The sequence below is a fragment of the Camellia sinensis genome, chromosome 12 (assembly GCF_055761805.1).
Source record: "Camellia sinensis isolate YWXY chromosome 12, ASM5576180v1, whole genome shotgun sequence".
NCBI classification, from domain to species: Eukaryota; Viridiplantae; Streptophyta; class Magnoliopsida; order Ericales; family Theaceae; genus Camellia; species Camellia sinensis.
Window position 1 is genome coordinate 140,831,829 of NC_138972.1, and position 15,504 is coordinate 140,847,332.

General features: G+C 42.3%; 1 pseudogene; it reads right to left on the reverse strand.

Moving 5' to 3' along the window:
- Positions 1-11,473: 11,473 nt before the first annotated feature.
- On the reverse strand, positions 11,474-15,229 carry LOC114294761 (L-type lectin-domain containing receptor kinase IX.1 pseudogene; annotated as a pseudogene).
- Between the last annotated feature and the right edge of the window lie 275 nt (positions 15,230-15,504).

The following is a 15,504-nucleotide window of genomic DNA, read 5'->3' on the forward strand; positions in this document are numbered from 1 at the left end:
GTCGATCAGTATTCCTACAATACCCAAGTTGAAATGACCATCCAAGAACTTGAAGCAACCCGCCAGAACCCAACAGAGCCTTTTGTGGAATTTGTTACAAGGTGGAGAGCAAAGGCAGCACAGATGACAGATCGTCGCCCTTCTGAGAGGGATCAAGTGCAGATGATGGTGCAAAACCTCGAGCATGATATGTTACAAAAGTTGATAGTCGCTCCGCTATCCACTTTCAAAATTTTGCACGAACTGGGGGTCCAGATCGAGAATGCGTTCAACAGTGGGATCATTCCCAAAACAAGTGAACCGACAAGGAGGGTGATTTCAGGGAGTACCAACGCTGGTAGTAGCGCTATTCCCAAACCTACCGAAATCAATACAGTCGCCACAGCCGACCCTTTTGCCAAACCAAGCCTACAAACAGCTGGCCTAGCCCGAGCTCAGGGCAGAACTTTCACCCCCCTCTATATGAGCTTGACTAGTGCACTAAAGCCTTGATGGAAAGAGGGCATCTCAAACCCCTCGATCCTCAAACTCTTCCTGACCCACTCCCAGCCAGACATAATCCCTCCAAGTACTGTATGTACCATCAGTAGCGCGGTCATGGCACCGACCGTTGCTACCGCCTTCGTCATGAGATCCAAAATCTCATCGACAATCAGACGATAGCTCCACCTTCAGACCCCAATGACCAAACATCTCCTGCCTACGTCAATCTCATCCATATACTGCCATCCCGTGAACCCACTGCTTCTGATTTGATGGGAATAATTAAAGATCTTCAAAGAACCGTGACAGATCTGGTCTCCGGGACATTGGCTCCATCATCGACCACACCACATACCGGGAACTTCATGTCAAAAGGCTCCCCGATCTTGGGACGGGCTGCATTTGAGGAAGGCCAATCCCTTGGCAAGGTAGGGGCGGGCATGGATCCCCATGAACATCTCCTGTTCGCTGTTAAGGCTTTGAAAGCGAGGGACTAAACAAAGAGCAAGTCCTCGCAGTTGTTGTAAAAGTTGTGGATGACACTTTCGCTACTCAAGTTGGGGGCAGTCTGAATCAAAGGGAACATCGGGAGAAGGGCTGTCATACCAGAGACAATCCTGTTATCTCTAATCCTCCACTAGGAAGAGATCGGCAAACCAGGCCAGCACCTGCCAATCCCTTTGCTGGTGCGCCCAATAAAAATCCATAAGCCTTGAAGTACCAACCCCGAGGTCAGAGGGTTTTCCATGCCCTCTATATGCCTTTGTCCAAAGCTCTCCAAGTCCTTGTTGGACAAGGCCATCTCAAACCCTTTGAGCCTCGGCCTCTCCCAAATCCTCTTCCGGCTACACATGATGCTACCCAGTACTGCGCGTACCATCAACAAATTGGCCATACTACTGACGACTACTTCCGTCTTCGCCATGAAGTACAGGATCTATTTGATAATGGGGCCATCCTCCCGCCGAGCTCAGCAAAGTCTATCGGCACTGGATCAGTGAATTTGGGGGGATAATGTTATGTGATCGGGGGATGAACCACCTACTGGCAGCGCTCGATTACCTCCAGACGTGGGAATGGCATGCACTGTTCTAAGCAATATGCAAATACCAGTTTTTGTGCTTTCTGACTTGGGTATTGGGTCAGTCTTGTTGTGTCGTACAGAGTCAGTCTTTTCTTACTGAGTCAGTTGGGTCTGTCTTGTTGTACCGAGTCAGTCCTGTTTTGTTAGAGTCAGGTGATTCTGGGGGTGTTACCTCGGGCATCACTGTTTTGTTTTGTGTTTGTCTTTTTGCTTTCTTTTGAGTCTGTTTCTGTCTTGGAGCCAGTAATGCCAACAGATTTGAATGAACAGCAGTGATTTTCACATTCTTGTGTTCGCTTCTGCCTTGTGCCAGTTGTGCCAGAAGTTCTAAATGAAACGACAGTGCTTTTCACCTGCTTTTCTGTGCATTGAAAATCATTGCATCAACCTAAGTTTTTCAAAACCTTTTGAACATTGTGATGAAAACAAAGGGGAAGGAATTCCTCGGGATTTGCAAAACTTTGATCAAATTGAGAGAAAGAGAGGCGTGCTAAGCCCTTAATGAATGAAATCATGTTTGTTAACGTGAGTACTGAGAAGGATCCTAGCTTGATCCAGATTGGTCCCGCACCGTCTTCAGCGCGAGCGATTAGTCGCTATCTTAAAAGATTTCAAAAAAAAAAAAAAATGTTTTACGCGATCCTGCGAAGACCTGTGTGGAATCGCTCTTGAGATTGTGCAGCTTAGGATCGCTCTCAGCCTCGAAACTCGACTCCTCATTTTCAAACCTTGGACTAGAACTCAGAAAGTTCAAAGGTCAACTACAATGTAAGGCCTGTGTGGCCGGATCCAGAGCAGCCCGTGAATTAGCAGCAACAAAGTCAGATCAAGAAGCTTGCGAAGCTAGATCAGGAACTCCCCTCGAACTAGGGGCAAGAATTTCAAATGTGCTCGAAGAGTCCAAGATGAAGATCGGCAAGAATGCCAAACCCCAGAAGGGAGGAAAGAAGAAGACATTGTTGAAGGACAGCCGAGTTCCTATCCACAAACACTAGGGCCAAATTCACCCTCCGTTGGATGGACTCTTGCATCGTCAGCGAACAACAACCATTCTCCTGGATTCAGATGACTTCGGGATCTCAAAACCATTTGACATGGACAAAGCTATACTTTTAACCCTTGAGAGGCTCGCTGGGCCGAAAACCCGGAAGGGCGGCCCAGGCAAAAGTTAGAGCAAGAAAAGAAGAAAAAGAACAAAAAAGAAAGATGCAAAGAAAAGAACAAAAAAAGAAAATCAAAAAAGAAATGAAAAGAAAAGAAAAGAACACAAAAATTGAAAAGAAGAAAAACATAGCTCGCAAGGTTGAAAACCCGCAAAGGGCGGCCTTGGCAAAAGTTAGAGCGCAAAAGGAGAGGTTAATACCCGAGTGTACCTTAACCCCGAACTACGTAAGGCTTGATTCCCATCTTTGGGATACGTAGGCAACTTCATTCTGAAGTCCAGCCGTAAAACACTTCAAATTGATTGTGCCCATGTAATGGTTTTGATCATCTTCGCTTTCTCTGTATCCGAGAATTTGGTTGTGTTCATCACTCTGAGGACTGACTACAATGCGCTGCGGGGCCATTCAGACAAGGGGCAACTTTCGGTTGCTATTCAATGCGCTGCGGTGCCGTTCAAACAAGGGGCAACTTTTCGTTGCCATTCAATGCGCTGCAGTGCCGTTCAAACAAGGGGCGACTGTCCGTTGCCATGCAGCTCCCCTCAAGCAAGGGGCAATTTTCCTTCGAATCTGAGGTTGTGCATCTCGAGAGTGGGTTCTATGCTTGTTGAGCAGTGGTCGTTTGAAAAAACAATTTTTGAGAATTTTTACTAAGGTTGACTGGTCTTCTCTCTAAAACTATTCCATTTTTCCAAAACTGGACCTTTTTCTTGGACCCAAAAAAAGGAAAATTTTCAATGCTCATAACCTAACTTGCATGATTTTGAATCAAAAAATCGAACAAGCGTGTTAATCGAACTCTCATTTTGGTCAAAATTGTCTTAGTAGAAAGCCAAAAACAAAAAATGGTCGAAATGATGAACTAGGGGCACAGTCGAGTCAGGTGTTCTGTCTTTTCCCCATTGCCACAATACTTGCCAAGAAGGGCACTCTACCTGCCAGAAAAGGGCACAACTGAAGTTAACAGCAAAAGGGTTGAAAGCTCTCTCACCCTCCGAGCAACGAGGTATCAAGCCAAGTGCGAAGCACGAACTGGAATGGATCAAGATATTCCACTCCCTCATCTAGACAGATCTGATCACGTCCATACTCCCCAGCAGAGCATCGTCAACCGATGTCAGTTGCAGATCTGCTACACACCCAGTTGTAGCACAGCCCCTCTGTGGGAGAAACTCACTAGTCGCGTGCAGAAGAAGAAGAATCTAGCGGAACGCTAGGGGCAAGAGCCCACAACTTTTTGTTTATCCATCAACCACCCAGGGGAGGAATTTAAAATGAGAGATTGAAGAATAGAGAGGTGTGCGCTGAGAGAAAAAGTGAGGAAAGGGCTTTTTCAGAAAAATAGAGCTTGAGGGCCGAGTGATGTGAGAATCACAAATGAGAAAGGGTGGGAAACAATATCTGGAGAAACTGGCTCCTCATGCACCGAGAGGTCTCTCACCTTTGTAACACAGCTGAGTGTTATGTTTGTGCGTTTTGTTTGTCTCGTTTCTTGTTTTAAGTCGTTTGAGTGTCAACAAATGTGTTTAGGTCATTTTACCTTGTTTTTCCTTTGTTGAGTTGTGTTTACTTCGTTCTACCTTTGTTTTCCATTGTTGAGTCGTTTTGGCTATGGTCAGTTGTAGGCTCAATACCCGGTTGAGAACCCTTTTTCTCTTTTCAATTTCAAAAATCGTTTTGTGCTCAGAGTGCCGTGTCGTTCTCCACATTTGTGCAAAAAAGGATCAGTTCTTTTATAAAGCCGCAGGGTTCAACCCAGGTCATGTCAAATAGTAAAACAAGGACCTATCTGAAGCTATTTAGGTTCCAGACTGCAAAGCAAAAGAAAAGATGGAGAACTTGGAGCATCTTAGCATGTTTCAACTTTAGCAAAATCCGAGACTGCATTCCAGGTGCACCTTCTCAGGCCTCGCTGTTTCTCTGGAGTATGAGTGTATCTCGACCCCAAGTGTAAGCCTGCTTCAAGTCAGAATGGCAGTCCAAGCAGCACCCGAGGGTTTCACATGCAGATGTTATCTCTCGCCAATATGAACATGGTGTGCCCTTTTTGAGCTGAGTGAGTTGCGAAGCCCTCTAAGAGGCAAATCAGAGGCACCAAAGTACATATTTGATGCTCCTCTATTGCGTAGAATGTGAACTTTTATATACACTGTTGTTGCATGCGTGCCGCGCATCATTATGATTCATGCATAGAATATGCTTGCTTTCGATTCCGCATAGAATATGCTTTGCTTGTTTCATGCATAGAATATGCTTGCTTTCAATATTGCATAGAATGTGCTTCCATACTTGCATAGAAAATGCTCGTATCTTTTGCATGGAAAATGCCCCCATACTTGCATAGAAGATGCATTTTATCGCACTTTCTTGTGCATTTTATCTCGCTCGCACTGTCTTGTGCACTTACACTTTGTATCTCACTAGCACTGTCTTGTGCATCTTGTGGTCGTATCTCACTCGCACTATCTTGTGCATTTCAAATCACTCACGCTGTTTAGCGTATCGCGTTGTTTAGCATATCGCACTGTTTTATACATTTCTAATCACTCACGCTGTTTAGCGTATCGCACTGTTTTGTGCATTTCTAATCACTCGCGCTGTTTAGCGTATCGCACTGTGTTGTGCATTTCTAATCACTCGCGCTGTTTAGCGTATCGCACTGTTTTGTGCATTTCTAATCACTCGCGCTGTTTAGCGTATCACACTGTTTTGTGCATTTCTAATCATTCGCGCTATTTTGCGCACATCCGTCGCACTGTTCTGTGCAGTTTATCACTCGCGCTATTTTGCACACCACAATCGCACTATTTTGTGCAGTTTATCATTTGCGCTATTTTGCGCACCACCATCGCACTGTCTTGTGCATTGCATTCATCGCGCTATTTTGTGCTTTGCATGTCACATCGCACTATCTTGTGCATTTCAAATCAATCGCGTTGTTTAGCGTATCGCACTATTTTGGGCATTGTATCATTCGCGCTATCTTGCGCACCTCACCTACACTTGTTAGTGTATTGCATCGCGCTATCTTGCGCCGTGACCATTACTTGCATTGTGCATGCATTGCATCGCGCTATCTTGCGCACCTTATCTGTATCGCATTGTTTTGTGCATTCACTCTGCTCGTACTGTTTTGTACACCTTTAGCATCGCACTATTTTGTGCATCTGTTTAGCACTGTTTTGTGCATTCACTCTGCATCACACTGTCTTGTGCACATTGTTTTTTTGCATCACTTGCACTGTCTTATGCACTCTTCGGTCTAAGGAGACCTTAAATCCTGCATCATCATTCGCGTTGTTTTGCGCATCGCACTTGCATTTATTCGCACCGTCTTGTGCACTTTCCGGTCTAGGAGACCTTAAATCCTCTAAAGGTGCAATTCCTTTGGTGTTTGTCGTGCCCGAACGACTTCTAGTAGTCTGGTATAGCCACCTGCCGGTGTTTGCGGTGAGTTCTTAGGAGACCAACTGAGACGGTGGAAACTAGAGTTCGAATGGCTTATGCCTAGAACGCAAAGGTTCAGGATATCCGAGACTAAAGTCTGGTTTAAATACCCAGGGGTATATCCTCGACTTGCAATCTGTATGGCAGCCCCATAGATTGAGATAGCATCTGTATGCACCTCAATTCTGGATACTGATCCAACCTAGTCTGTCACCCTGTTGGAGAATAGGGAAAGCTGCAACCATAGTCAGGGAGAAAGTAGTACCTGTGGTTCAACTAAGAAGAAGCGGGAGATCCCCAGCAGGATGAGGTAAGTCATTGCCAATTGCCCCTGTGAGGTACCTTCATTTCCTAGCTATTACATTGCATTTCAGTTATTACATTACAGTGCATTGCATAAGTCCAATTTTCAAACCGGCTTCGCGTAGCGTATAAGTCCCATCTTCAAATCGGCTTCGCGTGGCGTATAAGTCCAATTATCAAAATATTTCTGCATATCATTTTATCCTGCCCCTGAACTACGCTGGTTTGATTCCTTGCAAAAGGATGCGTAGGTAGCCTGTGGGCACAACCATTTATTTATCTATATTTTGTTTGTTTGTCCAAGTATTCGGCCTTGTCAAAAATGGGTCGTCTCTGGGCTTTGACATTCACTCCCGTCACTTCTTGACTTCCGAGTTCTGTCAAAGAGCGGCAACTGTAGACACCCTATTTTTGACCACCTTCAAGACTTGGACGCGACTGATGGTTTTGGAAGTTGGGCAGTGCAAAGGTTTAATTTCTTCGGCAAGGAGAGAGAGTCGAATCTCAACTTCATACCTTTTTTTTTTTTGGACCAAAACGATATTGATCAAAAGATTTTAGTCTTAAAACCCTCTATTTCAAAACGTTTTTGAAATAAAGTTTTTACGATGTTCCGAGGCTCGCATTTTGTCAAATGTTGCGCTTTTCGGTAAACCGAGCAAGGACAAAGTGGAAATGAATGAAAGAGAGATGAAATCTTTGAAAAATCTTTCAAAACACCTTACTTAGGGGTTTGTAGTTGAAGAAAAGAGGAGAAGAGGGAAGAAATCTAGTTGGGGGAGAAAATGGGCATGAACCGTTAAGAAAAAGGCAAGCAGCCCTCGCCGAATCGGGCCTATTCATTTGCATACTTGGAATCAGGCTATGAGGCCACCACCGTTGGAAAGAAGACTTCTGGAGCTTCATTTGGCACTCAAGAATCTACTAAAGCCAATTCCGGACGGGGGAGATATGGTTGATTGAAGTAGGGCATCACTCCGGTTGGACCGAATCTGCGCGGCTTCACCAAAACAGGCATAACTTTTTCCACAGAAGGAATTGTAATGCAAGGTTTGCGCCATTGGAAAGTTAACTTCTGTTTCTTCAATTTGGACACTTGAATGACCACCATTGGACTTCCCTATCACTAAAAGGCCACCTTTCTTTCCGGAAGACCCATTTTTTGTCCTGAAAAGAAGCAGGCCGACCAGAAAAGGTGGCAGGCCGACCACCTACCTGGTTGGGTGACCATTTTGGCCCTTTTGAGCTGGCCGGCCATGATCCCCTCCCCAAGTATGTTCCAGGTGTGCAATTTGTTTTCCTCCAGACCCTATTCCCGAGGGTCTTTCCTTTTGGGGGGAAATTTGAATTGGTTTTCCCCCTCATTTTCCCCCCCTTTCCTCCACTCCTTTCCCTATGAAACCAGCACCCTCAGCTGCATTTTGGAGGGGTTACAAAAATTATTTTAAGGCCTTTGCATTAAATCTCTCTCTCTCTCTCTATTCCAACCTTCAAAACCACCTTGCTCCTACATCATTTCTACATCAACCCATAGCATAAGGCCTCCATCCTCTATTCTAGCAACTTGAGGCTTCTTTCCAGAGGTCAAGAGCTCCCAAACTTGCTCCAAGAGCTGCTGGTCCATTGGTCTACAAGGGTGAGTCCCATTTTCCCTCTTTTGTGCCTTATTTTGCTTTGTATCTAAGCCATACTTGCTTGCATTTTTGGGATCTGACCTAAACTGTAAATAGTCATATTTTGAGCCCCTTTTCATGTTTGATTAAGGGTCTTTCTCTGTTTGAGACCTCTAGCTATCACTTGCCTCTTTAACTCTCTTTTAGGCCTTATTTTTCATAGTATTTTAGGCCTATTTTTGAGTTGTTTTGGACTTTGACATAAACTGTAAAATATCTTGTTTTGATCCCCTCTTCAACATTGTTGAAGGGCCCTCCTCTGTTTGAGGCCTCCTGCTATCACTTGCTTCTTTATCTCTGTTTTAGGCCAATTTTTGCATAATATTTTAAGCCTATTTGTGAGCTGTTTTGGATCTTTCCATAAACTGTAAAATATCTTTTTTTGAGCCCCTCTTCAACATTGTTGAAGGTCTCTCCTCTGTTTGAGAACAGAAGCTGCCACTTGTCTCTTTACCCCTCTTTTAGGCCTTTTCTTGCATGATAGTTTGGCCTTATTTGTGATTATTTTCGTGGCTTGATGTAAACTGTAAAGTGCCCTGTTTTGAGTCCCTATTCAACTTTGTTGAAGGGATATTTTCCATTTGGGGCCATATTCTATCCCTTTGTGTTTAATCTCTCTTTTGGGGCCATTTTTGCATGATAGATTAGCCCTATTTGTGTTCATTTTTGAGGCTTGTTATAAACTGGAAATATGCATGTTATGGGACTGTATTGCATCTGTCTTCATGCTTCATGATCAAATAATGCATGTTTTGTATAGCTATAGGCCAATGCGTATGCCTAGTTTTGTGTTTCGGGGCCATTCCATGCATCGGGTGCCATGTTTCCATGTTTCGGGATCATTTTGCATCACATTTCAGTGTTGAAACTTGCATGTTTGTATGCCATATTTCGTGCCTTGCCATGCCTTGTTAGAGTGGCATTTGTGCCTTAGGATCGGTCCTCGGTTCGCGTGCATGTGTGCACGCATTCGAGTGTCTCATTTTCATACTATGGCTACTGATGTGAGTGTGGCTGAGGTCCACTCATGTTGGTGTAAGTCCATTGTGTATTGTGTATGCCATTTCATTTTATAGCATTGTGTATACTAGGTCGTATGTTAGCGCATTGTGTATGCCATGTTACCTCGTGCATCGTGTATGTCATTCCAAAGCATTGTGCATGCTAGGTTGTATATTAGTTGCATTCATGCATGTCATGCATATTGTATTGTGCTTGGGATAGGAGTTAGTCCGAGCACGGGAAACGAGGGACGTTTCGTACTTCGAGTGACGGAACGTGTCTCAATTACCAGTCACCGACACTCCGGATTAGCCATGATGGACTTTAGGTCTTGTTGTGTTTATATGTGCATTCATTTCATATTGAGTCGTGCAATTCGACTCCTCGGCCATCATGCATCGATATGCGTAATTGGTGGCACGAGGATCGAGGACTACACTCCCTGAAGAGTAGTCATGCATACATATGTGAAAATACTTTGCCAAGCCCCTTTGTTGCTCTCTGTTGCAGCAAATCAGAAATTGGCAGTCTTCCGGAGCTTGGCACACATTCCAAAAACAATTGCAAACAGAGGCAAATCGGGGTATCGCAGTGGATTTTCGCACAAGGCAACCCGAGCATGCATCATTTATCATCCGGAGCAGATTTGAGACAGTCCCTGGCTTGCTTGCCAATTTATTGCTTTCCTAATTTAATTTGCTAATTAATTAGGGTTTTTGTATATATTTGGACTGTAATTATTCATTTGGGATTGTATATTATTTATTCGGACCCTCTGTGCGAGGGCAATGTTGTAATAAGTGTGCGTGTGTGTGATGTATGTCTTCCAAACCCACGTCTTTCTCCCTTTTATTTATCCGCTTATGATGGTTAGATTAGGGCATGTTTCAATTAGCATACAGTATGATAGCATGTTTGCATTCATTTATCTGTTTTGCATGCACCGGGCTCGGCGCATCATACTAACTGCATTGTATTTTCAATTCCAAGTTGAATACATGTTAGCTGTAGCATTTCATATGCCAGGTCTAGAATAGCCGGGCCTGCTATAGTTGCATTTTTGCATGTGTTGCATAGGCATTTCTGTATAATTAGGATCATGCATGGATTTCTAATTAGCTTCTGTTTTGGCTTGGAGTACTCGGTAAGTTTTATGCTTTAGCATCCTTGCAAGCGTGTGAGTGACTGCCATGATAGCATGCTTACCATGAGGCTAATTGCTTATGTGATATATCTGCCTGAATGCCTGTAGGTGAAGGTTGGATTATTTGGATTGGAACAATTCGTTGACTGTGAGTTTTAAGCCCACTAGATAGTGGCAAAATCATGTTTTCTAAGCCCACCTGAGGGTGGCAAATCCACGTCTTAGCCTACTTGCGGGTAGCACCATCAAACCATTTTCAAATAAATAAACATGAAACGTTTTGTTCCAATTCAAGCGATCCAGTCTATACTTGTATGCTGTGCGCATCACATAGTAAATCTAGGCTAATAACCGGAATAAGAACGCATAATGTTTTCAAAAATAGATATCATGGTTAGTAGAGGCCGATCTTTGATCGGGCGAGCGGGGGTGCTCACGAAGTGACCTTCCCTAATCGTACCCAAGTTCCCGAGCCGAGGCAACTTTCGTGATGACGGACATGTGGCCTTAGGCAAACGAGTCAGGGTTTCCTAAATTTCTCCAAAATAAAACATTTAGGCGGCGACTCTGTATCTGGCAAAACAGTCCATGTTTGGCACTTCTTTCAAAATCTGTTTTCTCAAAACGATTTGCCGGATTTGGACTCTTTGGTTCAGATTAAGAACTGTGACAATTTGAGAGTCCGAACTGTAGTGAGCCCAATACGAGCGGAACGGGACTCATCCTCCTGGGACGTTTGGGGACGTCTACACACTACTATTTGGATATGGTCGTGTTTGAGAAGTGTTGTGATTGATGAAAGAGATAAGACGTACGATTTTATTTTAGAAGATGGATAAACAATAAAGAGGCTTGAGAGACTTGATCCCAAGATAAGGAATAACCAATTAATAGAAAAGATGTGGTCATACATTTATTTGGAATGTGACCAAATTTCCATTATAGACTTGACCAAGCCATCTGCTAGTGGCGATAGGTAACAACTGAAGCAGGATTCTTAAATTTATTACGTAGCTTCATTCAATATAATTAAAAATTATAGAATTTTTTAACAAATTAAATCATATATTTTTAATTAAAACTCTCAACTGTTAAAATGTTATCAAAACAGTAGGCCACATTACTGTTTTGATCAAAATTAGAAGCTTAGCAAATGGTAATCGCAACGGTAATGTAAATGAAATAAGTGAACAACTCATTTATGTAATTTTGTAGTCTAATTACTACCATATAAAATTTGAACTCTCATTGATTGATGATTATCTACAGCCTTGTGAAGCACAAATTATTACAAGAAGAAAAAGAGATTATTTCATTTTTACCCCTATACTTTGTCACTATTTTCAATGACCCCCCAGACTACTCTTATTTTCACGCGTACCCCCATACTATTTAAATTACTATCAATTTTCCCTTTGTCGTTACATTTGAAATGGAAAAAGTTTAAAAAAATTACATTTTAACCTCAAATTTCAAAAGAAAAATGCAGACCCATCCCTTTACCAGCAAACCACCATCATCACCAACCACCACTTTAAGCCCTTCTATCTCCTTCGTCATAACTCCATTTCGTCTCATTTTTGCGTCGTTGGATTCAACTCACAGTCAAGTTTTCGTATCACATCTCACACGTTTCGTTCTTCCTCTTTTTGCATGCTATCGAAGCTCCGAAAGTTGATAAAAAAAAAAAAAAAAAAGACTTTTCTTCTCATTTTTGACTTTTCTTCGAGCCATTCTCTTCACCTCACTTCGTACTTCATTCTTTCGCCAATAATGGAGTTCAGCGATGGAGGTGAAGGACAATCCTCCATATACAAAAATTTTCAGGACTGGGACTCTCTCTCACCAAAAAACCAGCTTACACACAGCTAAACTCTATCTCTCTTTCTCTCTCTCTCTAACCTTTGATCACACCTCTGTTATACACACACATACATACATAATGTATATATATATAGAGACAGAGATTCTCTCTTCTACATATCCAATTCAAACCCTACATCTCTGCCTTGAATCATACAGCTCTGATTTCTTCATATAGAAACATTTCATCGCATTCAAAACCATCGTAGCCGAATTCGGAGTGAGCTGAAGTGCGTCAGGAAGCTCAGTTCTAATCATGGCTTACTCATTCGACTATGTAGTTCCTCAAGCCTAACCCATCCATGTTCTCGCAGAAGGCTTTCAGCTCTGGCCAAATCGAGATGAGTGAATCCGATTGCTAGGTTTGATTTAGGGGTTGTTTGGATGGTTGAGATTGAGGATTTTATTGGGATTCAAGAATAGTGAACTGGGTTTGGAGAAAGGATTGGGGGGAAAAGAAGTGGGAATTGAGGTCGGACCATGAGAGGATGAAGGAGGAGAGAACAGATGAGTAGGATTAAAGATCTTCAAAGGCTTTTTGGAGACTCTCTTTCTTCGAATTGATGAGACTTAGAGCTACTGAGATTGTCTCCATCGTCACCATTTTGTGAAACTTTGTACACAGAGAGAGAGTCTGAGGCAGCGCTTATAGGGCCAAGAAGAGAGGAAAGAATTAAAGGAAAATGAGAGAGGGTGAGTTTAGGTAGGAGAGAGTGTATTTGTGTCTTTCTTTTGAAATTTGGGGCCAAAATGTAATTTTTTTTTTAACTTTTTCCATTTCAAATGCGACGGTATGGGTGAAATTGATAGTAATTTACACAGTATGGGGGTACGCGTGAAAATAAGCGTAGTTTGGGGGGTCATTGAAAATCATGACAAAGTATAAGGGTAAAAATGAAATAATCTTGAAGAAAAAAATTGATGCAACTATAGAGAATAAGTTGAATTTAGAGAAATCTGTGTGGTAACTATAGTATTAGCTAGAAGACTAAAATCGACCAGTATTAGAAAAAGTAATAAAGTTGCTAGAAACCGAAGACGAAGTAGTACTCACTGGAGGCGTAACGTATATTGGCACAGGCATTTTGGTAGGAAGAATGGGCAATGGAGCTTCAAAATTAAGCACATGAATTGCTTGCCTAATGGAAGGCCGGAGATTGTGATCAGGGTGAGCGCACCAAAGCCCAACAATCATCAAACATTCCATTTCCTCTTGAACAAAATCTGCATATATCTTCGGATCTACTGCTTCAAGAAGCCTATTGGTAGCATAGAGATCCCAAACCCACTCCACCAACATCGTTTGACTTTCTGGGCCCTTCCAGTCAAAGGGTTTTCTTCCACAAGCTATCTCTAATGCCACAATTCCAAAACTGTAGACATCTGATTCCTTGCTAGCTTTACCTGTAAATAGGTATTCAGGTGCCATGTATCCCCTGGTCCCTGCTACATTAGTTGTTTGCACATCTTTTCCATGGTCGACAAACCTAGCTAATCCAAAATCTCCAAGTTTAACATTGAAATTTGAATCCAACATTATATTGCTTGATTTGACATCTCTGTGTACTACACATTGCTCCCATCCTTCGTGTAGGTAAAGCAATGCCGAGGCCAAGCCTTGTGCAATTTTGTGCCTTATTGCCCATGTCAACACGCTAATTTTTTTAAAGAGATGGTTATCTAAGCTTCCATTTTCCATGAACTCATAAACAAGCAGGAGTTCATTTTTGTCATGACACCAACCAAGTAGTTGCACCAAATTTCTATGCCTTAACCGACTAATGATATTCACTTCAGATGCATACTCCTTTATTCCCTGTTTTGATCCCTTTGATATCCTCTTCACAGCAACATAGGAATTCAATTCCCTTAAAAAACCTTTATAAACCGCACCAAATCCTCCCTCTCCAAGCTTCTGTTCATCCATAAAGTTATTTGTTGCGCGAAACAATTCAGCATATGAAAACTTCTTTGGTCCGATACCTGTATCGAATTCATCGTTCATGGCCATATCAGGCCCAATCTCCCCATCCTCTTCTGGTGCTTTACTTTTCTTCCACTTGATAAGGCCAAACAAAGCCAACCCACCAGCTAAAGCAGCTGATCCAACAATTAACCCCACAACTAGAGCATTTTTGTTGTTTCCACCATTCTTTCTTGGGCTAGAGGTAGCATTAGGGCTTGGAATGAGACTAGGACCGGGACTTGGATTGGGACTAGGACTAGGGCTAGTTGTTACATTGAATTGCAAACTCGAATTGAATGACCATGATTTAATAATATGTTTCTCATAGAAATCTCCTGTTGCAGCTGAGAAACCTATTGTAACCCATTCTGGTAAGTACTCCCTTAAGTCAACCACAAAACTAAGACTAGTTTCAATCATGTGATTATCTTTGTATCCGGTGAAAACAACACTCAAATTTTTCGAACTAGAATTATAACTAATCCAAGCTTCATTTTCTTTCCCAGACGTTACGTCATTGTACCATACTGCAGTAACATTAGATATGTTAGAGTTGATATCAATACCTACATGAGTTGCGTTGTGTGGGTCATCCACATTTATATGGGTATCAAACTCTACAGCAACACATGGAGTCGGTTTAGGGGGGACGATTGGAAGACCGAAGGCATAACCTGGTGTGAGTTTGGAAGTGGAATTATGAGGAAGAATGAAGAATGTAAGTCCATCTGCAAAATCCAAGTTTCCTTGTGAATCAATGACAAATGAGAAATGGGTGTTGAAGTCCACCAGTGTTTTAGAAGCTATGTCCCCAAGTTTAAGAGGATCTTTATACGAGGCTCGACCAGCTATCCACGTTTGGTTTGTAGGGGTGATTTGGATGGCTTGGTCAGAAAAACTAGCTTTTCCTTCTACTCTTATGTCGCCATTTTGAACTGTTGTTTCATTAAAATTGGTGAAGTTGAAGCTGAGTGCAGTTAAATGAAGAGGAAAGTAATAAAGGGTGATCACAAAGTAGAAGAAGAAGAGAGAACAAAGCTGAATAGGTGATCGGTGGGGGCTCCAAGGCCAAGAGTTGCAGACAGCCATAGCCATAGCCATAGCCATATCAATGGTTGGTTGAAAGGAAAATGAATTCTTGATGAATGAGATTGATCTATAAATTACCAAATAATTGTTGGAGATTGGACATTCATTGTTCCAAAGTCTTTGAAAAGTCTGTGTATTTGTTGGAGATTGGACATTCATTGTTCCAAAGTCTTTGAAAAGTCTGTGTATTTATTTTTTTATTTTTGGAGTAAATTACATTATTTGATTAATTTGAATGGGATGAAATGATATGATATGGTAATTTTTACTTTTTTTTATAAAATAAT